Source organism: Gorilla gorilla, chromosome 13 (assembly GCF_029281585.2).
Source record: "Gorilla gorilla gorilla isolate KB3781 chromosome 13, NHGRI_mGorGor1-v2.1_pri, whole genome shotgun sequence".
NCBI classification, from domain to species: domain Eukaryota; kingdom Metazoa; phylum Chordata; class Mammalia; order Primates; family Hominidae; genus Gorilla; species Gorilla gorilla.
Window position 1 is genome coordinate 91,720,173 of NC_073237.2, and position 27,847 is coordinate 91,748,019.

General features: G+C 38.9%; 1 protein-coding gene and 1 pseudogene across 17 annotated transcripts in view; one reads left to right on the forward strand and one right to left on the reverse strand.

The window, feature by feature from the left end:
* Positions 1 to 27,847, reverse strand: part of FANCC (FA complementation group C) — a 218,440-nt gene that overhangs the window by 168,167 nt on the left and 22,426 nt on the right. The window lies entirely within an intron of this gene.
* On the forward strand, positions 24,735 to 27,392 carry LOC109028336 (ATM interactor-like; annotated as a pseudogene).

A 27,847-nucleotide genomic window follows, 5' to 3' on the forward strand; every position in this document is an offset into this window, starting at 1 on the left:
TGGAAGGTGGGATGGAAGGTGCTGACTAGAGCCCTACCCCTCCATGCCTGAAGGAAGGCTCGCAGCATCCTTGCCTCCTATGGAGTGGCGGTCTAGGGAGGATGGAGGACACCTGTCAGGCAGGACCAGGCACTGCGTGAAGCAGCCGTGAATGCCCAGGTAACTAAGCCCCCACTGTGAAAGCTAGTTCTGCACCCAGGCTCCATGGAAGCCAGACAGAGACAAGCAGAATGAGGCTACACAGGGGAGACTGTGCAGAGAGGGAGAAAGAGGCGAAAAATGACTGAATGAGTGAGAAGTTTTTAAAACCTCATTCAAAACATGTCATTTAACCAAAGTTCTAAAGTACATGAAGAAATAAATGCAACTAACAATATCAGACATTAGATCACAAATTCACTTCAGATGAAGTTAATCAGTCCAACAAATAGGTATATTTAGATGCTAAAAAATCCTAACAAAGTATACTTAAGACACTAAAATAATCCCAACAAAATATATTTAAGGTGATTTTAAAAACCAACAAAAATCAGTATATTTAGGGTGCTTTTTAAAAAAGCTAATTAAAAAATAAGAAAGTATAAATTGAAAAGGCAGAATTAAAAGATGGCTAAAAAAAATCAACTGCAAAGTATGTAAATCAGGACTACGGTCATTAAAACCTAAAAACTCAGTGCACAAGATACTAGACAGTAGACTGGAGAGGAAGCACTCTGTCTTGACAAAACACACTGCACATCACTGGATCTGCAGCAGCACAGCTCAGGAGCCCAGCTGCTGGCCCCACAGCCTGGCCTCCCTCGGACCTGGCTGGTAGCCTTTCGACATCACAGGCGACTGAATGGGTCAGATCAGCACAACCAGGCTGTGAGTTCCACTAGCATTTTGCCTCTCCCCTACCAGTTGGTGGATATAGGTGAAGTAACTTTCGTTTTATACAACCCCTACAGAAACTTGATGAAAAAGCAGACCCTGAAATGCTTCAGGCAACAGATTTGTCCTCCCTGTAATAGATAACTCACTCTGGATTTAAATTTATCTTCTTTGCCCACCACACTTCTCCAGCATCACCAAATGTGGACTTGACTGGATTCCTTATTCACCATCATGGTATCACAACCAACTTCGGACCAACGAACTCATTATATAGCAAAAGGAGTAAAGCAATGGGCTCCTGCCAAAAGGCTCTATTGTCAGCTAAGTTACTACTAGCTGCTGCATGAACTCGATGGCTTTCACCTGTATTCCTTCATCACTTCCAAATTTCTCTACTACATATTTATTTCTTTCTACTGCATCTTCTCTGAAGCTTAAACAGGAAACAAACATTAACATAAAGGAAAACATAAACAAGAATGATACCCTGAGTTATGTGGAAAGGAACTTTGATTTGAGGAATCACGGATGAATAACAATATAAAAAATCTTGGAAAACTGGTAACAATACACATCATAATTGTTTGGATAAAGAGTCACACTTTTTTTTTCTTTAAAAGGTTAGAAAACCTCTCATTTAGGTTCCCCTGGAAAGCAGAGCTCAGACAGGCTAGAGAAGGTAAAGACCCTAATTCACCCCCCTCATTTCCAAAGACAGAAAGCCTCTCACCAGACCAGCCATGTGATGCCCTCCAGGTGTGTGCCTGGCAGCTATGAAAGGGTACTGACAGGACATAGGCCCTGGAACCAGCCGCTGTGCTCTCAGAACCTCTCCAAAGCCGATGCTATGCTACGGCACAAGAGCACCACCTACTGAGTTCCAAGGGATAATTTAGTCCATTTATTGAAAAATGGCTCAGTAAAATATGACTGTGGAGGGATGAACTCCACATCATTTCAATCTAGTTGGCTGTGTCTCTTTCTTTTAAAACTAGAACCCTTGCCAAGACTCCTGAAAAAGAAGCAGCATGCCTTCTCATTCTCCCATTTTCACTTTAATTACCACAGTAAAATGAATCTCTCTTCCTATCAAGCTTTGGCTATCTTAATGAATACTGCCATTTCTAGATCCCTCTTCCCCTACCTGTTTTCCAAAGGGCAGAGAAAACCCCTAGGGGAGCAGTAGTCCTAAAGGGTCTGGGAAGGATGTATGTAAAGTCAGTCATTCGGTCAAATTTTAAACCCTATGAGGCACAGTCCTGTGATGGGGGAATTGTTTTTACAAACTCGTTGAAAGATGATTACAATAGTCCTTTTCTCCTTGAGGAGCTTAAGATGAGCATAGAGGTTCTAAACCAGCAAAGCTGGAGATCAGATGATCCATTAATAAAATCGAATACAGAAGAAAATACGTAGGTGTAAGGAAAGATGATTTATGGGATAAGTAACATTGGGGAGAGCTGATTGCTTCTGCTGTGCTGTGTATTAAACATATAGAATACAACTGAAGGCAAAGAGCGGGTTCTTTCTGGAGCCCTTCATGCCTTACATGAAGCCCCTAGGTACTGCCAAGTACAGTTCAAGTGACACAGACTCACTCGAACAATTCACATACATTCCAGCCTGGTTATCACGTAGCTTTGCTATGTTTTATTGGTCTGAGAGGGACACTCTGGGAACCATTATATGTCAACCTCTCCCATGCCTTAGTCATGATTAAAAAGCTGCAGCTTTTGTTTATGCCAACATCTGCACCAGTACTAGTCCTCTCATCCAGTACCGGTCAGGGACCCGTCGCAGCGAGAGCACTTGCAGGCCAACACGAGAGGGGAGCCTGTACAAAGCACCCACCCGGAGAAACGGCAAGCACTCCAGAGATCAGCCACCTGAGAACTGTGAGAGTGCACATTTATTACTTTGGAAATCATAAAAACTTCAAAACAGCAAATGTGTCTATACTGTTTCAATTATTTCACAGAAAAATAAGATACTTCAGAAAAATTCCAATCCTGATTCTCTAGTGCATAAACTGCTGTGCTAAATGTGCAGTTCATACTCTACTAATGCCGCATGGCAAGGCAAGGAGCAGGCGGCAGTCGCAGGGAGGATAAATCCAACTGAGTACGAAAACCTCCAGAAAGGGACCTGCTGAAAAAGAATGAGGTGATACATGGACAAATTCTAAGATAAAGGGCAACCTAGGTATTTAACATATTTAACATAGGTAAAGTAGAAAAAACCCAACCTGGGGATTCAGAGGTCCATAGGATTTTTTTAAAACATAATATTGAGATTTAGTTGACTAATATAAAATGCCATAATGTTAGAATACACTAACAGGGGTCTAGCAAAAATTTCATAATCCTGCTCAATTTGGCCCATTTGTGGACTTCACTAGAATGTTAGGTATAGTGGAGAGGAGCATTCACCTCTCCAGCATCCATTCTCCACCCTCCCCCTTCTTAACGAGACTGGAAACTTCCCAGTCAGCATATTTGAGTGGGATAAGAATGGGCTCTGATTAGGTTAAAGCAGTGCTCATCAACCAAGGACAGTCTTGCCCCAGAGGGGACCCTTGACAATGTTTGAAGACATTTTTGGTTGTCACAGCTGGGAGAAGGATGTCACTGGCACCCAGTGGGCAGAGGCCAGGTACACCGCTGAACATCTACCACGCACAGGACAGTCTCCCACAACAAAGAATTAGCAGCCCAAATGTCGGCACCTCATTCCCACACTAGCACATGGGACCTGTGAATATTACTTTACATGGCAAAGGAATGACTATTACCTTGTACAACAACAACCACTACAAAGTGGTAACATTCAGGATCCTGAGAGAAGGAGCTTGTCCTGGAATATCAGGGTAGGGTAGGCCACATGCAACCTTATGACAGAGGCAGAGGAAGTTGGAGACAGACACAGAGGAGGCAGCAAAGTGAAGACAGAAGCAAAGATTGGAGGGATGCGGCCACAAGCCCAGGAATGCCATGCTGGCCGCCAGAAGTGAGAGGAAGGTGTCCCCAGAGGGAATGTGGCCATGTCAGTTTTCACACTTTTGGCCTCCAGAACTGCAACAAGATATGATTCTGTTCTCTTGATCCAACAAGTTTGTAGTAATTTGCTGTAACAGCTTCGGGAAACTAATATCACATCCTGCAAGGAGGTGTATGAATTGCAAATTACAAAAAGGGAAGCAAAGTTACATCTTGCTTTTTTTTTTTGATCTGAAGATCCCCTTCTACCAGTATACCAAAGGTTTCCACATTAGGAGTTTCTTCTGTCAAAATCCCCAAGGAAAAATATTATTAAGCACTTTTGCTGCTGAATGCACACCTTAAAAGTTTATCACCTGACTCACCAACCACCTTCCAAGGTATGGCTCCTTCCCTCTTCCATCAATCCCATCAAGCCTCTTCTTTTTTTTTTTTTTTTTTTTTTTTTGAGATGGAGTCTCGCTCTGTTGCCCAGGCTGGAGTGCAGTGGCGCGATCCTGGCTCACTGCAAGCTCAACCTCCCGGGTTCACGCCATTCTCCTGCTTCAGCTTCCCAAGTAGCTGGGACTACAGGCGCCCGCCACCACGCCTGGCTAAATTTTTTTGTATTTTTAGTAGAGACGGGGTTTCACCATGTTAGCCAGGATGGTCTCAATCTCCTGACCTCGTGATTCGCCTGCCTTGGCCTCCCAAAGTTCTGGGATTACAGCCACAAGCCACCGCGCCCGGCCCCTCCTCCTCTTTTTTATTGAGGCAACAAAGCATCATTTTAACACATTTTATGTACCAACTACATTTATTTAATTTTGGATTATTTACTAATAAAAAGTTTTCATTGCTCAATGATATATTTTTCTATTTGTAGAAAGTATTTGGACATCTTAGGTTGGGATGGAACACATCATAACTTTTACCACTAAAATTAACATAAGTTAGCCGGCTGCAGTTGGGAGGCCAAGTGGGTGGATCACTTGAGGCCAGGAACTCGAGATCAGCCTGGCCAACACAGTGAAACCCTGTCACTACTCAAAATAGAAAAAATTAGTTGGGCATGGTGTCATATGTCTGTAATCCCAGCTACTCGGGAGGCTGTGGCGAGAATTGCTTGAACCTGAGACGTGGAGGTTGCAGTGAGCTGGGAGATCACGCCACTGCCCTCCAACCTGGGTAACAGAGTAAGACTCTGTCTCAAAAAACAAAATCAAAACAACAACAAAAAAATTAACAGAAGTAATTTTTCATTTTCTAGCTTTTCACTTAGTGGCAGGATTCTTAGAATTAACATCATTAAGTGAGGGATAGGCATATTTATTTCATCTATAGCAAATGCCTGTGAAGTAGCTTGATTTCTTCACCCTCTTTATTCACACCTTGTTTTGCGGGAGTTATCAGCTAGAAATCGGTGATTAGCATAACTCTTCACTGTCCAGCAAAGGTGTGGGGGTAGGGGTACAGAGAGATGAAGAACCTTACAGAGACCATCCATCCCGTTAGAACCCCAACAAGAACAGAACCCACATCCCCTGGCACCTAGACTAATATTCTACCTGAGGTTATATGAAGGAATTAAGGACAAATGTGATCAATAAAGAAGCAGAAAACAGCAGAATGTTTTTCTTTTTTGAGAAAAGATGAAATGACATAGGCATTCTTTAGCCTCGACGAGGGAAGGGTGGTGAATGAGTCACTAAATGCCTACCGGTGAGGAAGACATTGACTGACTGAAGGGTACCCCAACATGTAGTTATTTTGTACTGATTATCAACCTTGGTTTTCTATCTTTTTGTGTGTCTCACAACCCAAAGAGTCTTTAAGACTTTAATTACATAAGACTCTATTGCACTAGATTCTGCTGGCACTGCATTTCAGCTCTAGAACAGAAATCCACTCAACTAGCACAAGTCAAATGGGGGAAGAGGTGTTATGAAAAGGCTATGACCAAAGATCTCATGAACAACACCTAAGGAAAGAAAAGGTTTAGCTGGTCCAAATAGGAAGTGGAACTAGAAGCTCCTGCCACATCTCAGGGTGTCCACATGTCTGCTCCGTTCAAGCGCATCTCTCTGTACACTAGCTGCCTCTGCTGTCCCTGCTGTCTGTGGCTTTTTTTGTTCCCCCAGCTTGCATGTCTTTTATGCTGTAGTTTAGAACGTGGTCACAATTCTATACGAAATTTCAGCCCAAGAACTAACCATTATCTAATCAGCTGAGTATCTCAAGGTCCCCATTCTCAGGGAAGAGGACGTGATTGGCTCAATCCAGCCAACAGACCCTTTAGATAGTTTTCTACGGGGTCAGTTGCTCATCCCACAAAGATTGGTGGTTGATGAGTACTACTGTCTGGGCAGACACTTCAAAACAGGGTGTAGCAAAGAGGAAATGATTGGCATATGCATAGAGGAACTCAAGAGTGATACAGCTCTTTTAGTTAAGGCTACCTAGAAAGATTGTATCACTTTAGAATTTGTGATCTTTGGATGAAGTGGTCATAATTTGTAAATAGAGAGTAGGAACCATTTTTAAATTTTTTTATTATACTTTAAGTTCTGAGATACATGTGCAGAACGTGCAGATTTGTTACACAGGTATACACACGCCATGGTGGTTTGCTGCACCGATCAACCCGTCATCTACATTAGGTATTTCTTCTAATGATGTCCCTCCCCCAATCCCTCACCCCCTGACAGACCCTAGTGTGTGATGTTCCCCTCCCTGTGTCCATGTGTTCTCATTGTTCAACTCCCATTTACGAGTGAGAACATGTGGTGTTTGGTTTTCTGTTCCTGTATTGGTTTGCTGAGAATGATCGTTTCCAGCTTTATCCATGTCCCTGCAAAGGACATGAACTCACCCTTTTTTATGGCTACATAGTATTCCATGGTGTATATGTGCCACATTTTCTTTATCCAGTCTATCACTGAATGGGCATTTGGGTTGGTTCCAAGTCTTTGCTATTGTGAACAGTGCTGCAATAAACATACATTTGCATGTGTCTTTATAGTAGAATGATTTATAATCCTTTGGGTATATACCCAGTAATGGGATTGCTGGGTCAAATGGTATCTCTGGTTCTAGATCCTTCAGGAATTTCCACACTGTCTTCCACAATGGTTGAACTAATTTACATTCCCACCAACAGTGTAAAAGCAAGGAACCATTTTTAAATTTCATTCTAGCTCCAGTGTCTAGAACAAAACCTTACTACTTTGGGCTTGTACTGCCAGAAATTTATCATTTGTCCAGAAGTGTCTCCAAATTAGCAGACCATCAAGGAAATCTCAAAAAATGAAATGGACTGATACACAGTATGGGCACTGACTTGCCATTATTTGGGGAAGGGAAAGGAGGAAAGGGATAAGGGGAGGATATCTGCAGTCCCTACATAGGTAGGAATTCTCTGAACTATGTATGATACAAGTTCAGCACAGGACTGGAATTAGAACTAGTTCCTCAAGTAATTTTTAAAAATAAAAACAGGCCAGGCGTGGTGGCTCATGCTTGTAATCCCAGCACTTTGGGATTGCAAAGGCTGAGGCAGGAGGATTGCTTGAACCCAGGAGTTTGAGACCAGCCTAGGCAACATACCAAGACCCTGTCTCTACAAAAAAAAAAAAGAAAAATAAATTAGCCAGGCATGGTTGTGTGTACCTGTACTCCCAGATACTCAGGAGGCTGTGGCAGGAGGATCACCTGAGCCTAGGAGGTAGACGTTGCAGTGAGCTATGATTGTGCCACAACACTCCTGCCTGGATAACAGAGCAAGACCCTACCTCAAAAAAATAAATAAACAAAAAATAAAATAAAAACAGAAATTCCACTGGGGTAGGGGAGAGGGAAGAGTGAATAGGTAGAACACGGAGGATTTGTAGGGCCATAAAACTATTCTGTATGATACTATAATAGCGGACACATGTATATCCGTCCAAACCCATAGAATGTACAACACCAAGAGTAAACTCTAATGTTAACTATGGACTTCAGGTGATAATGATGTATCAATGCATGTTCATCAATTTTAACAAATGTACCACTCTGGTGGGGGATATTGACAGTAAGGGGATGTTGTGCATGTGGGGGCATGGGGTATAGAGGAAATCTCTGTACTTTCTGCTCAATTTTGCTGTGAACCTAAAACTGCTCTAAAAAATAGTCTATTAAAATCAACAACAACTACAAACCTTGGTGGCAGGAATAGGAGGAAGTGTAGCCAAACAAAACCCAAACCTAGCTAGGTGGTGCATGCCTGTAATCCCAGCTGCTCAGGAGGCTAAGGCGGGAGGATGGCCTGAACCCAGGAGTTCAAATCCAGCCTGGGCAACTTCACAAGACCTCAGTCTCTAAAAAGAAAAAAAAGAATGCAAACCTACTCTACACACTCTGAGCATAAGGATCATAAATAGCAGGAGCAGAGAGAGAAGGCAAGAGTGGATCTCAGTTACACCTGGCAGGAGCCACGGGACTCACACCCTGTCTAATAAAATTAATCAGTTCCCCCTGAATTACAATTTCACTAAAATCAGACAGCCAGATGCTTGGTTTTTCCAGACAGTGAGAAAAGTTCCTGTTCCTTGTACTATGAGGTATTATCTGCTTCCAAGTCTAGTGTTTGAACTCTCCACCCACCAGGAAACTAAATACAAAAGCTCTTCTTGGGTCTCCTCCTAACTCAACCACCAGGATGAATGAATTTTCAACATCAACTAACAGTTTCATATGGGAGATTGCCTCTCACATTCAAGACATGAAGTTTCTTAGTTGCTGAATTTGTTCTTAAATATGTTTTCATCCTGACTTAGTCTGCAGAATATCCTAACAGTACCTCTGGTTTCTTGCGTTAATTCAATGGGCCAACTTTTCTCTAACCCCTTCCTCTAAATAACAGATAATCCTTTTCTGGTCACAGGGAGCTTGGTCTGTCTCTGTCCCTTGCCTACCACATCTTCAAGACCACTTATTTAGGGGCAGGGCAATCTCAAGTAACAGCATGATTATTTCTATGTATACCTAACCTAAGGCTTCATAAAGTGCTACTACTCATTCCTTGTCATACCCCAAGAATTATATCTGGTCTGGCAATCCTCAGAAGGTTTCACCACATTGATTTGAGTAGGATCTCAAGAACGACAACAACAAAAATCAAAGAAAGAGTATGAGTACTTTTGCCTACTAACTTTTTGCCTACTAACTGTGGTTAAAGATCTGAAACATTTTCCACGAGCTTAAAAAGCATAATTATCGGTTCATCAACCAGTACAAAGTTACAGTTAGGAGGAAAAAGTTCTTGTATTCTATTGTACAGTAGGTTGACTACAGTTAACCCTTTTCCCGTTTGCCCAGAGAATACTCGCCCACAGTACATGCGGCTGCAGCGTCTACTCTGAGATAACTTTGCTCGCTTTTACTACTATTTTTGCAAGCTCTAGTACATTGAATTTGGAAACAAAAAACATCATTCTATTTATAACATTCTGTTTTTAGCACTGGTATTTCCATTTACAAAATACAGTAATTCTCAATCGCTGAAAATAGCAAATCCTAGAAAATGCAGCATTCCTATGCATGATGGTAACATTGTTCTTGAACAGTTATTGGCCAAAGATCCATTTCAATTAAATTTTTCTGAAATAGATGATTCTGATGATTCAGACAATTCTGATGTTAGTTCTGTTTAGAAATAACTCCAAAAACAGTTTTTATATTTTATTTTCACATTGAAAATCAGTCAGATTTGCTTCAGCCTCAAAGAGCACATTTATGTAAAATTAAATGAGCGCTGGGTAGTGAGCTGCACCTTTTTTCCTAAATGGGAAAAGGGTTAAACATAATGTATGCATATTTCAAAATAACTAGAAGTGAGGATTTTGAAAGTTCTCACCACAAAGAAACAATGTTTCAGATGACGGATATGCTAATCATCCTAATTTGATCAGTACATAATATATACATGTGTTGAAACATCACATTGCACCCTATAAATATGCACATTATGTGCCAATTAAAAATAAAATAATTTTTAAAAAGAAACATATAAACTCCCCAAATTTATTGGCACTTGGGAACATCAACAAACTCCAAATAAGATAAATGCAATGAGATCCACAAACAAAAACACTGTAGTGAAAATGCTGAAAGTCAAGGACAAGGAGAAAGTCTTAAAAGCAGAAATAGAAAAATAGCCCATTACTTACAAGGGAACCCCAATAAGATTAACAGGTGACTTCTCAGCAGAAACAAAAGATCCCAGAAAAACACGGGAAAGCATATTCAAAGTGCTCAAAAGAAAAAGTTGTCAACCAAGAATCCCATATCCCCCAAAACTACCTTTCAAAAATGAAGGTGAAATAAAGACTTTCCCAGATAAACAAAAACTGAATTTGTTGCTAGAAAACCCACTTTGCAAAAAAAAGTGAATTAATACCAGAAGATAATTTGAATCCACACAATAAAAGAACACTGATAAGTTAATTATGTAATTATAAATGCACATTTTTTCTCTTATTCTCATAACTGACATAAAAATGAATTGCATAAAATGATATGTACACACTGTACTGTTGGGCCTATAACATATAGAAAGGAATAAGATATGTAAATATATTTGCCAAACACAGTGCAAATGAGTTAAACAGCCAAGTTGTATTAGGCTAAGGAAGTAACTACACATGTTAAAGTAATAATTAAAACATTGTTGAATTCATAACATTGAGAGGTAATATGTATAACAATAATGCCACAAAAAAAGGAAGAGAAGGGAATAAAGCTATGCAGATGATCCATAACTTATGAAGGTTAGACTTACAATTTTTTGACTTTACAATGATATGAAAGTGATACACAGTCAGTAGAAGCCATACTTCAAATTTTGAATTTTGCTCTTTTCCCAGGCTACGGATATGTGATACCATAACTACTGATAAAACAACTAGAAAAAAGATCAAGAAAATAGAACACTTGAATAACACTATAACCAAGCAGACCTAACAGACATCTATAGAACTCTCCACCCAATAACAGAACATACATTCTTCTCAAGTGTGCTTTTCTCACAATGCTGGGCAGTGACAGCAAGCCACAGCTCCCAGTCAGCCCAGCAATCACAGGGGTAAACAAGTAACACTCTACAGTGCACAGTGTCGCTAAGCAATGATGTGCACTACATTAGGTGTATTAAGTGAATTTCTGACTTACAATATTTTCAACTTATGATGATATAACTCCATCATAAGTCGAGAATCATATGTATAGGACATAAGTCAAAAATCATATGTATAGGAGTAACATTTCTATATATCACGGTAATTAAGCGAGCATAAGTCTGAAACTTATTCTACGGCAAACTCTAGAGTAACCACTAAAAAAAAAAAGTTCAAAAAGAATAGTGAAAACATCATTAAAGAAATTAAAATGCTACATTATGAAATATTCACTTACAGGCATGAGTTACTACTCATGCCTGTAATCTCAGCACTTTGAGAGGCCAAGACAGAAGGATCACTTGAGCCCAGGAGTTTGAGACTGACCTGGGCAACAAAAAATCTCTACAAAAAAATAAAAAAATTGGCTGGGTATGCTGGCTTACACCTGTAATCCCAGAACTCTGGGAGGTGAAGGCAGGCAGATCACCTGAGGCCAAGACTTAAGAGACTAGCCTGACCAACATGGTGAAACCCCCCGTCTCTACTAAAAATACAAAAATTAGCTGGGCATGGTGGTGCATGCTTGTAGTCCTAATCACTCAGGAGGCTGAAGCATGAGAATAGTTTGAGCCCAGGAGACAGAGGTTGCAGTGAGCCGAGCTCACACCACTGCACTCCAGCCTGGGTGACAGACCAATACTCTGTCTCAAGAAAAAAAAAGAAAAAAAAATCAAAAATAGAAAAATTAGCCAGGTGTGGTGGTGCATGCCTGTGGTCCCAGTTTCATGGGCAGCAAAGGAAGGAGAATCACTTGAGCCCAGGAGGTCAACAGTGGCAGTGAGCCATGTCCATGCCACTGCACTCCAGCCTAGGCAAGAGAGTGAGACCCCGTCTAAAAAAAAAAAAAAACAGACAATACTTACTTAAAAGAGTGTAATAAAAGGAGAAACAGAGTTACAAAAAAAAGACAAGAGATATACAGAAAAAGTAAAAGTTCAGACATAAAGCCAACTATGTCAATAATATCATGGATGCGAGTGGAATAAACAATCCCATCAGGCTGGACACAGTGGCTCACACCTGTAATCCCAGCACTTTGGGAGGCCAAGGTGGGTGGATCACTTGAGGTCAAGAGTTCAAGACCAGCCTGGCTAACATAATGAAACTCTGTCTTTACTAAAAATACAAAAATTAGCTGGCTGTGGTGGCAGGTGCCTGTAATCCCAGCTACTCGGGTGGGTGAGGCAGGAGAATCGCTTGAACCTCAGAGGCGGAGGCTGCAGTGAGCAGAGATCGTGCCATTGCACTCCAGCCTGAGTGGCAGATCAAGACTCTGCCTAAAAAAAAAAAAAAAAAAAAAAAAAAAATTTCCCATCAAAAGACAAAGATTGTCAGACTTTAAGAAAACATGATCTAACTATATGCTGTCTATAGAAGACACACTTTAGAGTGAAAAATACAAACAGATTGGAAGTAAAAGGATAGAAAAGATATGTCATGCAAACATACAAAAACAAGAAACTTAATTGTGGCTATACTGATATTAAAAAAGACAAATTTTAAAACAAAAAGTTATTAGAGATGGAGAGGGACATTTTGTTAATCATAAAAGGGTCAATCCATCAGGAAGATATAACCATTATAAACATATACAACTAAGGACCAAAATTCATGAAGCAAAAATTGACAGAAAGGGAGAAACAGACAACTGAATATTAATAGCTGGAGACTTCAAACTGTCATTTTCAGTGATAGATAAAACAACTAGAAAGAAGATCAACAAGAAAATAGAACACTTGAATAACACTATAAACCAACTAGATCTAACTTACATCTATAGAACTCTCCACCCAATAGTATATACATTTTTCTTAAGATCACATGTAATATTCTAAACAGATCATATGCTAGGTCATAAAATGAGTCTTCATATATTTAAAAGAACATTAGTAATATAACAAATGTGCTCTGATCACAAAAAAGCAATTAAAAATAAATGCAGGAAGTTTCAAAGGAAATTCACAAATGTGGAAACTGAACAAGGCACTACTAAATAACCAGCTGGCCCAAAGGAGGAAAAACATGCTTTGGGACAAAGATAAGCTGCCAGTAACTGATCCTAAAGAGAGGATTATAGAAAAGCTGCCTGACAGAAATTCAAAATACCTGTTTTAAGGAAATTTGGCTAACTTCAATAAAGTAGAGAAAAACAATTCAGAAATTCATCAGAGAAATTTAACAGAGAGATTGCAATAATTTTTTAAAATCAAACAGAAATCCAGGAGCTAAAAACTACAATGAACAAAATAAAAAATCCAACAGAAAGCATCAATAGCAGAATTGTTCAAGTAGAGGAGTATCAGTGAATTCAAAGACAGGTTAATTGAAAATACGTAACTAAAGGTGAAAAAGGAAAAAGGAATGAAGTTACAGGATTTATGAGTAACATCTAAAGAGCAAATATGTGGGTCACTGGTGTTCAAGCGGGAACCTTGAAAAAGAGAAAGTAGTAGAAAGCTTATTAAAGAAATAATAACAGAAAGTATTTCAAACCTGGAGAAAGCTATAGCTATCCATGTACAGGAAGATCAAGGGCATCCAGTCAGATTTAATCCAAATAACACTACCCCACAACATATTATAATCAAAATGTCAAAGATCAAGCACAAAGAGAGGATCCTGAAAGCAGCAAGAGAAAAGAAGCAAATAATTTATAAGGAAGTACTAATATGCCTATCAAGAGACCTCTAAGCAGAAACATTGTCCTGAAGAAATTCAAAGTCCTAAAGAAAAAAAAAAATAAAACTATCAACCAGGAATATTACAGCTACCAAAGCTGTACTTCAGAAATGAAGAAAAGAATAAAGACTTCTGGACGACAAAAGCTGATGGAATTCATCAGCATCAGACCTGTCTTACAAGAAATACTAAAGGGAGTTCTTCCAGATGAAAGAAAAGGATAGCAATGAGCAACACAAAAACATCTGAAAGTATATAACTCACTGATAAAAGCAAGTACACAGTCAAATTCAGAAGTCTCTAATACTGTAATGGTGGTATGTACATCATATATTTTTTTAAGAAGGTTAAGACAACACAATTAAAAATAATAGCTACGATAATTTGTTAGGGGACATGCAATATAAAAAGATACAAATTTTGACACCAAAAACTCAAAATGGGGGAGTGGAGTTAAAGAGTATTTTCTTTTCGATCAAAGTTAAGTTGCTATCAGTGTAAAATAACCTTTTATAACTATAAGGCATACTTTTATAAGTCCCATGGTAACCACAAAGCAAAAGCCTATAATAGATACACTAAAAATAAAAAGCAAAGAATCAAAATATACTACTAGAGAAAATCACTTAACCTCAAAGGAAGAAAGAAAAAAAGAATCTACAAAACTAGAAAAAAATTAATAAAATGACAGTAGTAAATCCTTACCTACCAATAATTACTTTGAATGTAAATGGATTAAATTATCCAATTAAAAGATACAGAGTAGCTAAATGGATTTAAAAAAAAAGAAAACAAGACCCAACTATATACTGCCTACAAAAGACTTGCCTCACCTATAAGGATACACATAGACTGAAAGTAAATAAATGGAAAAAGATACTTCACACAAATGGAAACCAAAACAGGAGTGGCTATACTTATATCAGATAAAATAGACTTTAAGTCAAAATCTGTAAATAGAGACAAAGAAGGCCATTATATTAATATATGATAATGGGGTTGGTCAATTCAGCAAAAGGATATGTTACATATTTAGGTGCTCTGATGTTGGGAAAATGTATATGCACCCAATGTCAGAGCACCTAAATACATAAAGCCAATATTAATAGATCTCAAGAAACAGACAGATTGTAACACAATACTAGTAGAAGAGTTTAACACCCTATTTTCAGCAATGGACAGATCATTTAGACAGAAAGTCAACAAAGAAACATCAGATATGAACTGTACCCTAGACCAAATGGACCTAACAAACATTTACAGAACATTCTATCCAACAGGTACAGAATACACATTCTTCTCAACTGCACATCAATCATTTTCCAGTATAAATCATATGTTAGGCCACAAAATAAGTCTTTTAAATTTAAGAATATCAAAATCTTGTCAAGTATCTTTTCTGACCACAATGGTATAAAACTAGAAATCAATAAAAGGGGAAACCTTGAAAACTTTACAAATACATAGAAATTAAACAACATGCTCCTAAACAATGAGTTAATGAATAAATTTAAAGAGAAATTTAAAAATTTCCTGAGACAAATGAAAATGGAAACATAACATACCAAATCCTATGGGATAGAGCAAAAACAATTCTAAGAGGGAAGTTTATAGCAATAAATGCCAACTCTCAAAAATAACCCAAAGCCCAAACTTTGAGAATGATCTATTAAATGCAAATACCCTGAGAAAGGATATCCCTTTTATTAAACACTAATTAATATTTTATGAGAAACTTGTTTTGTTGTTGTTTTGTTTTGAACAGATGGCTCTTCCTCTGTTGCCCAGACTGGTGTGCAGTGGCACAATCATAGCTCACTACAGCCTCAAACTCGTGGGCTCAAGGGATCCTCCTGCCTCAGCCTCCCCAGGGGCTGGGACTACAGGTGCATGTCACCACACCCAGCTGGACTTGTTGATAGTTAGTAAAGGTTGTTAGGCACCATATCTGGCAATGACAAAAGGTGAATGAGACAGGTGCCAGTGACAGGCAAAATGAGAAGATGCCAAAGACAAATTCTGCCTAGAGTCAGCTTGGGTTACTCCAAAACATTTAGCCTGCCATTTCTGCAACATTCAGCTCTTTAAGATGGCGCACAGGACTAATAAGGCAGTCTCTGCTATTTATTACAGAGCATTGACCAAATTACTTACTACTCTGTGGCTGTCACCCTGATTCTGAACCCACTCTTCGAAGTTTTGTTTCAAACACTTTCTTTCTCAAAGACCACTTTTTTTTATGAAAATACAGGCTTACCCTAAATTTGTACAAACATAAAAGGGTATACTTTACTATGTTCCAATTATAATATTACATGCAAGCAAATAACTCACTTTACAAAAAATAAAAATTTAATGAATGGTAGCAGCTTAATTATTTCAAGCTGCCAGTAGGCATAAAGTCAATATTTTCCAAAAACACAAACAGCCACTTATGACTCACCTGTGCCTCTTTCTTTTCATCTAATAAATGTCAGCATAACAGAGTGATTAAGAAGGCTGACTTGGAGGTAGACTGCCGAAGTTTGAATCCCTACTCTGTAACATACTAGCTATGTGACCTTCGGAAGTTATTTTGCCAGTCTATGCCTCCGTTTCTGTATCTGTAAAATGGGAAAAACCTAGTAGGGTTGCTGTGAATAATAAAATACATTAATTACACAGAAAGCACTTAGAACTGTGCCTGGCACATTTTAACACCCATTCAATGTCAGTTATTATCATTAGTTATTGTATTTCTAAGTAGAAACCAATGTCTTTCTCCAAGAGTCCTCTACTAGCTAGAAATAATCTCTCTTGGCAAGCCTAAACACCTGTCGGCAAAACTGTTCACAAAAGCAACGGAGTCAACAGAGAGAATAAGCATTAATGTCCTGAACGGGCTGTGCATCACACAGCCTGAAAGCCCCAAAGTTGTTTACTTTACTATCCCACAAATATTAGAGTCAGAGGTTTCAAGATTTTGCTAAGCCAGTTCCTACTACATTCACAATATGTTAATATGAGATGGATAAGACAGTTTGGTTGGCTGTCAAGTCATGAGTTGTATAAACACTAGTACGCAACAAAATGACTGTAAAAGTCATGTGGTTCCTATTGGTCATATTAAATTATACTTGAAGACTTTTGCTTTTCTAGCTGCAAATAACTGGGAAAAGAGTGTACTTGAGAGCAAGACTCAAATTTAAATAAACTGTAAATTTCTCAACATCTTGGAAACTTCAGTTCAGCCTCTTTTTATGTGCAAGACTAAACCCAGTACAGTTTATAATTTGAAATCCAAACATATCACTAGCATACTGGGTTCTAATCTCAGCTCTGATCCACACAGCACTATTAACAGTATGGCCCAAAATATTTCACTTCCCTCTAAAAGAAAAGCACAATGATATGTACCAGTCTTACCAGACAAAAAAAGATTAAATGAGATAAATATTAACAACGGCAGTTGTAGCTGTTAATAAATAACACAGGAAAGTATCATTTACTTGAACTGTAAGACTCCTCTCACACACACACACACACACACACACACACACACACAAACATACGCATGCGCACACGCACAGAGAGAGACGCACACACACACAGAAAAAATAAATCTGAGCCAAGGAATAAGGGAGAAAGCATAAAAAGGAAATAATTTAATGGTTCTTCTAAATAGTGGAAAAAAAAGATTTTGATATCTAGAAGAACATGAAGATAAATAAAATGGTATGTTGCCAAAGAGGATTGTGCAAAAAAATCATAGACATGTAATAAATAATATAAAGGAATTGAGAAAGAAATAATTTATTTCTCAGTCAGAACCAAAAATGAAGTCTCTACGTAATTAGGAGCCCTAGGGAGAATATAACTATGATGGAATAAATCTCACCCAACAGACTTGGCTGAGATAATATTATAAATTATTATAATACTATAAACTAAACAAACTAATATCCAAAACAGCAAACTGAAAATAGAATGCCATAAATTATATGGAGTTTTACACTTAACATTAGTACAGCTTATGTACTTTTTGTATATCACAATAAAAAAGCAAAAATAATAATGCCAATAATAGATGTGAATAAACAATACACATATCAAGAAACACGGATTTCTTCTTTCATTCAACAAACATCTACTAAATGCTGACTAAATGAAAAATAACACTACAAGTCAAAAAAGCAGAGTGAAACCACTTTTGACTATAAAATCAGCGATTAAAAAATACTTCACAGATTGCTTGAGCCCAGGAAGTTGAGGCTGCAGTGAGCTATGATTATACCACTGCACTCCAGCCTGGGCAACAGGGCAAGATCCTGCCTTGAAAAAAAAAAATTCCCAGTACTGGCAAGAATACAGTTAAACAGCCACTCATATGCAGGTTTCTGATAATGTAATTCGTCCAAGTTTTCTGAAAGATAATCAGAGAAGTATATCAAAAAACTTTGAATGTGTTTATACCCTTTCACTCATTAATCCACTTCTAGGAATTTAGTGTAAGGAAATAACCAGAGATGTACATGATTGATATAAAAGGATGTTCACTGCATATTTACAATAGTAAAAAACTGCTAACAATCTATATCTCCAACAATAAGCAATGAATTACATAATTTGTAATACAGCCATATGAAGGAACTTAAGCCATTAGTCTAATTTCAGAAAAATATGACTTAATGGTACGGAAAACTGCTTATGTTAGACTTAAATGTAAGACTATAAAAAGCTACATACAATATGATTGCAATTTTCTTCAATATGATTGCAATTTTCTTCTATACACACAAACATATACATATACAACCAAAAACTGGAAAGCAAACACCACAATGTTAACAACAGTTTTCTTTGTGTAATGCCAGATTATTTTATTGTACTTTTCATTAATTTATAAATTTCCTATAATAATCATGTATTATTTTTGTAACCAGTGCAGTGATCTTTGTGGTTAAACACAAAATGCCTTTTCCAAGCCAACTAGGGAAATTCCATTCCCTTGTCAGTGACTGTATCCTAGGCCAATACATGGAGATGTCTGGTGTAGGGGCTTCCAGGAAAGATTTCCTTGCTCCTTACAGGGAAAACAAGAGAAGAATTGTTTTCTTTTGAATACCGTCATGACCGGTATGATTTATTTATCATTCAATCATTTACCTAAAAACACCTACTATGCAGCAGGCACTGTGGCTAATGAAAAGATGTAATTTTTAATCTTTGAAAAATTTTATAGTAGACTGGAAAACACACAACTGAGTGGGGTAGCAGATATGCAAACAAAAATTCCAATAATAATGTGAAATTGATCTAATGGCAGCACACACACATAACATGGGGGCACAAAGATTTCACAAACCAGAAGAGTCTTGAGGGCTGATTACTGTTCAAGCAAAGAAAAGGGGAGCATCATCAGACCCAGTGTCCGGCCACAGCACTTTCCTGGCAGGTGCAAAGGCTCAGAGTTTAGAGAGGCATGGTGGCGGGCACCTGCAGTATTCTTCACAATTTAATTTTTAAAAGGTAATATGAACATATCTTTATAAATCATCTTAAACACTAAATAATTTGCTCCTGAATTCTGTATCTCATTTATATATAAATACATCAACTATACTAAGGTTATTAGAGGACGCAAATAGCTTCCTCCTTAAGGGAATTTCTCAATCCACCAAAATAATAATTATTATTATTTTATAGCAGCTATCACTTACATGGTGCTTATTCTATGCCAAGGACAATTATAAGCACCGTAAACTTACCTCAGTCCCCACAATCCCACTATACAGGTGTGGAAACTAAGGAAAAGAGAAGTAAATATCTTGCCCAAGGTTACGTATCATGTACGAGATGGAGCCACTCACCAAGAAACATACCATGTGCTCATCCACATGGTATGTCAGTTTTTTATTGTTTTTTGTTGTTTTTATCCATAAGTCAGTTTTTTGTTGTTTTTATCCATATCAAAAGCAAAAATTTTCAACAACCTCAACCTAAACTTAAGGATGAACTATCATTTTTTCTAAGCATGTGCATTCCTCATTTATGTTCACATTGGTTAATTCCTCCCTCAAGTCTCTCTATCCAACATCATCCACATCAGCAGTCTCCTTCTAAGATCCTCAGTGGATCCTTTCAGCTGTCAGAGGCAATGTCTCTGTCTGCTGTTTATATTTACACATCCAAAGTTTACCCACTCAAACTTTTGTGGGGAAACCACAGACAACGTCTGCCTCTGCCAAAGGATAAAGGGAGAAAAATGCTTTCCACAGAGTTAAAAGAATTCCATTTGTCAAATCAATCTGATGATGCTGGATGAACTGAACATTTCCATCTGACTACCTTACCACCTGCTATTTAATATGAAATTACATAATTTCCCAAGTGGAAACCATTCAAATCGCTCTTCAAGGAATTAAACTAGAAAATTCTCTTTTTTGTGTACAACAAAAACGCAGGCATGTTCTAGACAGGAGCTACACAGAGTAGTATTTCTGCAATTTTTTTTCCTGAACAAAACTGTATTTCTGTTCTGTTGCATAAAAATTCAAGATACATATCCAAGATAAGGAATTTGGTATGGACTTTTTTTTTACCACTGCCATATGGTAGTAAAATCAGTTTTTCTAGCTGATAAGGAACCCCTGTTCTCCCAAACTGAATTCATAATTTATCCCAAGACCTCTGAAATTTTATTTATCAGCAACAGATTAATGATCCCAGTTCTTAATAATCTCTGTACCGAACAAGTACTTCTGACATTAAAATAAAATGTTATAATTTAATGTTAATATTAATAAATGGAAAAATTATTTCTTTTATCTAAAAACATTCTTGCTTTCTCTAAAACAGGCTGTTTCAGCAATAATAATTTGTAAAGCAGGATTTTATTTACAATTTCATTATCCAAGTCGATCATGTTTGTTCTATATAACATGATGCCTTTACCAAGACCATATATACGAGAAAATTAAACTTGGTATGGCTAGTATAATAACTATTTGTTACAGCAGATCTTAAGAGTTATATATGTCAAGGTATTTTCTTTACCTGCCCAGCTACTTGAAAACCGCTAGGTTATTCTTTGAATAGGCTTTGACTGTGACTTAACCTTACCATGCACTGATGCAAATTCTATTGACAAGCCATACTTTAATACAAGTGTCCATGGTTTTGTGTTTTATATGGATTTACATGGATTTCTTTTTATTTGTTCTTATAGGTCAACTGAGTCCCAGCACTTGGCTCATGCATTCAGCATGTTTCATTCTGGCCCCTGACGTCTTGGTTACCAAGCTCTTGCCAGGGGAAATTTCCTATGCTCTATGCTCTTCCATCTTGATTAGTTTGTTGATAATCTGAATCCAGTGCTTCTATTTGATCAGACACAGGGCATTTCACTTTTTTTTTTTTTAATTTCCAATGACTCTTCTCTTTATTCACTGTTTCCTGTTTCCTTTAAGAGTCTCATTTCAGACCAGGCTTGGTAGCACAAGCGTGTAACCCCAGTACTTAGGGAGGCTGAGATGGGAGGATCACTTTAGCCCAGGAGTTCTGAGACCAGCTCAGTTAACAGTGAGACCCCATCTTCACAAAAAAACAGACAAACAAAAATTAGCCAGGTGTGGTGACACACACCAGTAGTCCCAGCTGCTTGGGAGGCTGAGGAGGGAGGGCTGCTTAAGCCCACGAGTTTGAGGCTGCAAAGAGCTACGGATCATGCCACTGCACTCCAGCCTAGACAAAAGAGCAAGACTCTGTCTCTAGAAATAATGATAATAAGAAGAGTATCATTTCAATCTACTACTTTTATATTTTATTACTCTGTTTTCTACAGTTTTTCAGAGTTACTACATAAGGTTCAGACTTAAAAATTTTTTTCTGAACTTTTAAAATACCTGATTAGGTAACTAATGCTCACAAGCACATATAATTCTAATAAATAGCACTATCTATCTGTCTCCTGCCAGTAACAGTATATATAAATTAACAGGTATGATTTTTACACAATCACGGAGTATTTGCACAACCAGTGGCTGGAGTAAGAACTGAAAAACCACACAACTGAACCTTGAAGAAGTGCGCGTGAGTATAGTATATAGAAATCATACCACAAAAAGGTAGTCATCTTTCACACTTGTATTTCACGGGGGAATAATAATTTCATGTGTCATCATCTACAGGCTTATGATTGAGCTAAAATTCTAAATGATTCTTCTCCACAAAATTAATATAAATTCAAATCATATTAATACATTCTCTATTGTTCATTCAAATTTTTAAAAATTTGTTTTAGTTTTTAACCATAACTGTATGATATTTTATTGACTGACTGAGACAGGGTCTTGCTCTGTCACCCAGGCTGGAGTACAGTGGTGCTATCATGGCTCACTACAGCCTTGACCTCCAAGGCTCAAAGGATCCTCCTACCTCAGCCTCCCAAATGGCTGAGACTATAGGCACATGCTACCATGCCTGGCTAATCTGATATTATTTTTATTTTTTGTGGAGACAGGGTCTTGCTATGTTGCCCAGGCTGGTCTCAAACTCCTGGGCTCAAGTGATCCTCCCGCCTCAGCCTCCCAAAGTGCTGGGATTACAGACATGATCCATTGTGCCCAGCCACACGTTTTAGAATAGAAATCAGACATGCCTGAGGCTTACATCTTCTGAAAGACTGATTCCAGAAAACTGGTCTTCATGTCATCCAACCTTGCAGTAAACTCTAAAAAACGTTTGGCAATTGTTGTGAATCAGTTAATTCTACCTCCTGAGTAGGCACACATGTCACTGGGTTCCAGAAGAGTAATGTTCAAGCAGTGGAAGGGTGACTGACCAAAACCATATAAAACCCCATTAGAAGTGATAAGGGAGCTTCTCTTGCCATGCAAATCCATCCTTTGGGGGAACTCTGGGGGACCTGAGAAACAATACTTCTGTCTGGGATCATATATGCTCCATCTTGATCCACAGATTCCCAAGTCTTTTGCCATTAGGGAAACTGAGGATCTTCCAAGTATAACCAATGATATCTTTCTGTCAGCAATATCACTATTCCATTGTGATCAACACGAACATTAATCCTCAGATCTAAGAAGCCCTATTACTCCCAAGAAGGAGATCTTGAAAAAGGGATCTGAGTAGAGTAGTTTATTTGGACAGTAAAGGGAACACCATTAAGAAAGTAGAGAAGTGACACAGGGAATCACAGCCAATGAAGGGAGGGTTATTAAGCCAACTACCAGAGTGGGTAGGTAACCAGAGCTCAGTCCAACAAGACCTCTGGAAAATGGGACAAAACACACTCCTCTGAAGTAAAATACACAGTAAAACTGCAGAAACTAAAGGCAAAGAGGAAATCCTAAAAGCAGACAGAGATTATAAAAAGACAAATTACTTTCAAGGGAACACTGCTAAGAATAGGAGGCAAAGACACAAAAAGAAAATCATAAGCCAATATCCCTGATAAACTTAGATGCAGAAGTCCTCACTCAACACAACACTAGCAAACAGAATTCAACAACACATAAAAAAAGATCACATATCATGATCAAATGAAATTTACCCCTGGGTTGTAAGGATGATTCAACATATGCCAATCTATGAAGATGATATACCACATTAACGGAACCAAGAATAAAAATCATATGATCATCTCAATAGATGCAGAAAGAGCATTTGACAAAATTCGACATCTTTCATGATAAAAAAAACTGTCAACAAATTAGGTATAGAAGGAATGTACATCAACACAAGGCCATCTGTGACAGACCCACAACTAACCATACCGACTGGGGAAAAGTTAAAAGCATTTTCTCTAAAATCAGGAACAATACAACGAGGTCCACTCTTACCACTTCCATCCAACACAGCACTGGAAATCCTACCCAGAGCGATTAGGTAAGAGAAAGAAAGAAAGGGCATCCAAACTGGAAAGGAGGAAGTTAAACTGTCTATGTTTACAGATGACACAGTACATAGAAAACCCTACAAATTCCACTAAAAAAAAACTATTAGAACTAATAAATGAATTCAGTCAAGTTGCAGGATATAAAATCAACAAAGGAAAATCATTAGTGTTTCTATACACCAAATATTAATAGCAAACTATCTGAAAAATAAATCAAGAAAGCAATCCCATTTACAATACCTGCCAAAAAAAAGAAATAAAATACTTAGGTATAAATTTAACCACGGATGTGAAAGATCTCTACAATGAAAACTATAAAATATTGAAAAAAATTGAAGACACACAAAAAATGGGAAGATACCCCATGTTCACAGATGGGAAGAATTCGTATCTTTTAAAAGTCCGTTAAAATTTGTATGGAGGCTGGGCACAGTGACTCATGCCTGTAATCCCAGCACTTTGGGAGGCCGAGGCAGGTGGATCACCTGAGGTCAGGAGTGCGAGACCACCCTGGCCAACATGGCGAAACCCCGTCTCTCCTAAAAATACAAAAATTAGCTGAGGATAGTGGCAGGTGCCTGTAGTCCCGGTTACTCGGGAGGCTGAGGCAGGAGGATCCCTTGAACCCAGGAGGTGGAGGATGCAGTGAGCCAAGATTGCGCCACTGCACTCCAGCCTAGGTGAGAGAGTGAGACTCTGTCTCAAAAAAAAAAAAAAAAAAATATATATATATATATATATATATATATATGACCCCAAAGAGCCAAAGCAATCTTGCGTCAAAAAAACAAAGCTAGAGGCATCAATCTTACCTGACTTCAAAATATACTACAAAGCTATAGTAAGCAAAACAGTAGAGTACTGACATAAAAACACACAGACAAATGGAACAGAATAGAGAACCCACTTACAGTCAACTGATTTTTGACAAAGGCGCCAAGAACACACACTGGGGAAAGGACAGTCTCTTCAATGAATGGTGTTCAGGAAAACTGGATATCCACATGCAGAAAAACGGAAGTAGACCCTATCTCTCACCACTTAGAAAAATCAACACAACTGCGAGCTGGGCCTGGCCGCCCTGCGGGAGCCATGGCGGCCTCGGAGGCGGCGGCGGCGGCGGGGTCCGCGACGTCCCGGCGGCCACGAGAGGAGCCTCCGCCGCCGCCTCGGGCCCGTGGGTGCCCCCGGGACCCCGACTGAGGGGCAGCCGGCCGCGGCCCGCGAGGGTGACGCAGCAGCCCGCGGCCTCCATGCTGGCGGGGGAGCTGATCCAGCAGTAGGTGAGCGAGCTGTCCCAGGCCACGTGGCCCAACATCCTGTGCACCGTGCGCGGCTGCCGCAAGATCCTGCCCAACAGCCCCGCGCTCAACATGCACCTGGTCAAGAGCCACCGCATGCAGTATAGCATAGTCAATCCAATAATAAGAAAAGATTTGAAAACTGTACCGAAATTCTACTGTTGTCCAATCGAAGGCTGCCCCAGAGGCCCTGACAGACCATTTCCTCAGTTTTCTCTGGTAAAACAGCACTTTATGAAAATGCATGATGAGAAGAAGCACAAATGTAGTAAGTGCAGCAATTCGTACGGTACAGAATGGGACCTGAAAAGACTTGCAGAGGACTGTGGCAAGACCTTCCGGTGTACATGCGGCTGTCCCTACGTCAGTAGAAAAGCACTGCAGTCTCACATCTACTGAACTGGCCACGAGATCCCTGCAGAACACAGGGACCCACCTAGTAAGAAAAGGAAAATGGAAAACTGTGCAAAACCAGAAGTTATCCAACAAGACCACTGAATCATTTAACAACCAACCAATCCCTAGACCAGACACTCAAGAACTAGAAGCTTCAGAAATAAAGCTAGAACCATCTTTTGAAGACTCTTGTGGCTCTAACACTGACAAGCAGACTCTTACAACACCACCGAGATATCCTCAAAAGTTGCTTTTACCAAAGCCCAAAGTGGCTTTGCTTAAACTACCCGTGATGCAGTTTTCTCTCATGCCTGTCTTTGTGCCTACAGCCGACTCCTCAGCCCAGCCTGTGGTGTTAGGTGTTGATCAGGGCTCTGCCACAGGGGCTGTGCACTTACTGCCTGCCCTTGTCAGTAGGAACCCTGATCCTCCGCCTAGATTCAGAGGCTTGCTCTCTTAAGGAGAGCCTACTTCTTTTCTAAATTGCTGATCCTGTTGCTGTTGAGCCAATAAGTACTGGTGTTCAAGTGAACTTGCGTAAAAGTCCATCTAACCGTTTACAAGAACTAGGGAACACATGTCAGAAGAACAGCATTTCTTCAATCAACGTGCAGACAGATCTGTCTTATGCCTCACAAAACTTTATACCTTCTGCACAGTGGGCCACCGCTGATTCCTCTGTGTCGTCTTGTTCTCAAACTGATTTGTTGTTTGATTCTGAAGTGTCTCTTCCCATTAGTGTTCACACTCAGACATTTTTGCCCAGCTCTAAGGTAACTTCATCTATAGCTGCTCAGACTGATGCATTCATGGACACCTGTTTCCAGTCGGGTGGGGTCTCCAGAGAAACTCAAACCAGTGGGATACAAAGTCCAACGGATGACCATGTACAGATGGACCAAGCTGGAATGTGCAGAGACATTTTTGAGAGTGTTCATTCATCATATAATGTTGCTACAAGTAACATTATAAGCAACAGTTTAGTAGCAGAGATAGTAACTCATAGTTTGTTACCTCAGAATGAGCCTAAGACTTTAAATCAAGAGATTGAGAAATGTGCACCAATTATAAACTTCAGTGCACAGAACAGTATGCTTCCTTCACAGAACATGACAGATAATCAGACCTAAACCACAGATTTATTAAGTGATTTGGAAAACATCTTGTCAAGTAATCTGCCTGCTCAGACATTGGATCATCATAGTCTTTTGTCTAACACAAATCCTGGACCTGACACCCAGCTCTCATCTGGCCCAGCCCAGAACCCTGGAATCAATTTTGATATTGAAGAGTTCTTTTCGGCCTCACATATCCAGACTCAAACTGAAGAGAGTGAACTTAGCACCATGAACACCGAGCCAGTCTTGGAGTCACTGGACACAGAGACTCAAACGGACTTCTTACTCGCAGATACCTCTGCTCAGTCCTACGGGTGTAGGGGAAATTCTAACTTCTTAAGCCTTGAGATGTTTGACACACAAACACAGACAGACTTAAACTTTTTCTTAGACAGTAGCCCTCATCTGCCTCTGGGAAGTATTCTGAAACACTCCAGCTTTTCCATGAGTACTGTTTCATCTGACACAGAGACACAAACTGAAGGAATCTCCACTGCTAAAAATATACCTGCTCTAGAAATCAAAGTTCAGTTGAACAGTATAGAAACACAGACCATGAGTTCTGGGTTTGAAACCCTGGGGAGCTTGTTCTTCACCAACAACGAAACTCAAACAGCAATGGATGACTTTCTTCTGGCTGATATGGCCTGGAACATGATGGAGTCTCAGTTCAGCTCTGTAGAAACCCAGACTTCTGCGGAACCACACACAGTCTCCAACTTCTAAAACTAACAGTGGAGTCCATGTGTGAGACGGCATCTACCATTTCCTCTGGATTAAAACTACGGACGGGGGACAACAGTATTAATTCGACTGAATGTGGCTGATGATGCAGTTGCTTAGCTTCTTTGCAGTTCTTTGCCTTTTGTACTTGTAAACAGAAATTTGTGTATAAATGTGAGTGTATTATAAAGTTTGAGATGTTGATCTAAAAAAAAAAAGAAAAATCAACACAAAATGGGCTAAATGTAATACCTGAAATTATGAAACTACTAGAAGAAAACATAGAGAAAATGCTTCATAATACTGGTCTTCTGGGCAAAGATTTTTTGGATAAGACCACAAAAGCAACAAAAGCAAAAACAGACAAATGGAATTACATCAAACTAAAAATCCATCAAACTAAAAAGTTTCTTCACAGCAAAGAAAATAACAGCGTGAAGAGACAACCTACAGAATGGGAGAAAATATTTGCAAACTATGCATCTGAGAAGGTGTTAATATCCAGAATATATTATATAAGGAACTCAAACAGCTCAATACCAAAACAAAACAAAAAACAAAACAAAACAAAGAAAAACAAAAAACCTGATCTTTTAAATGGTCAAAAGGACCTGAACCAACTTTTCTTCAAAGAAGACAAACAAATGGCTAGCAGTTATTTGAAACA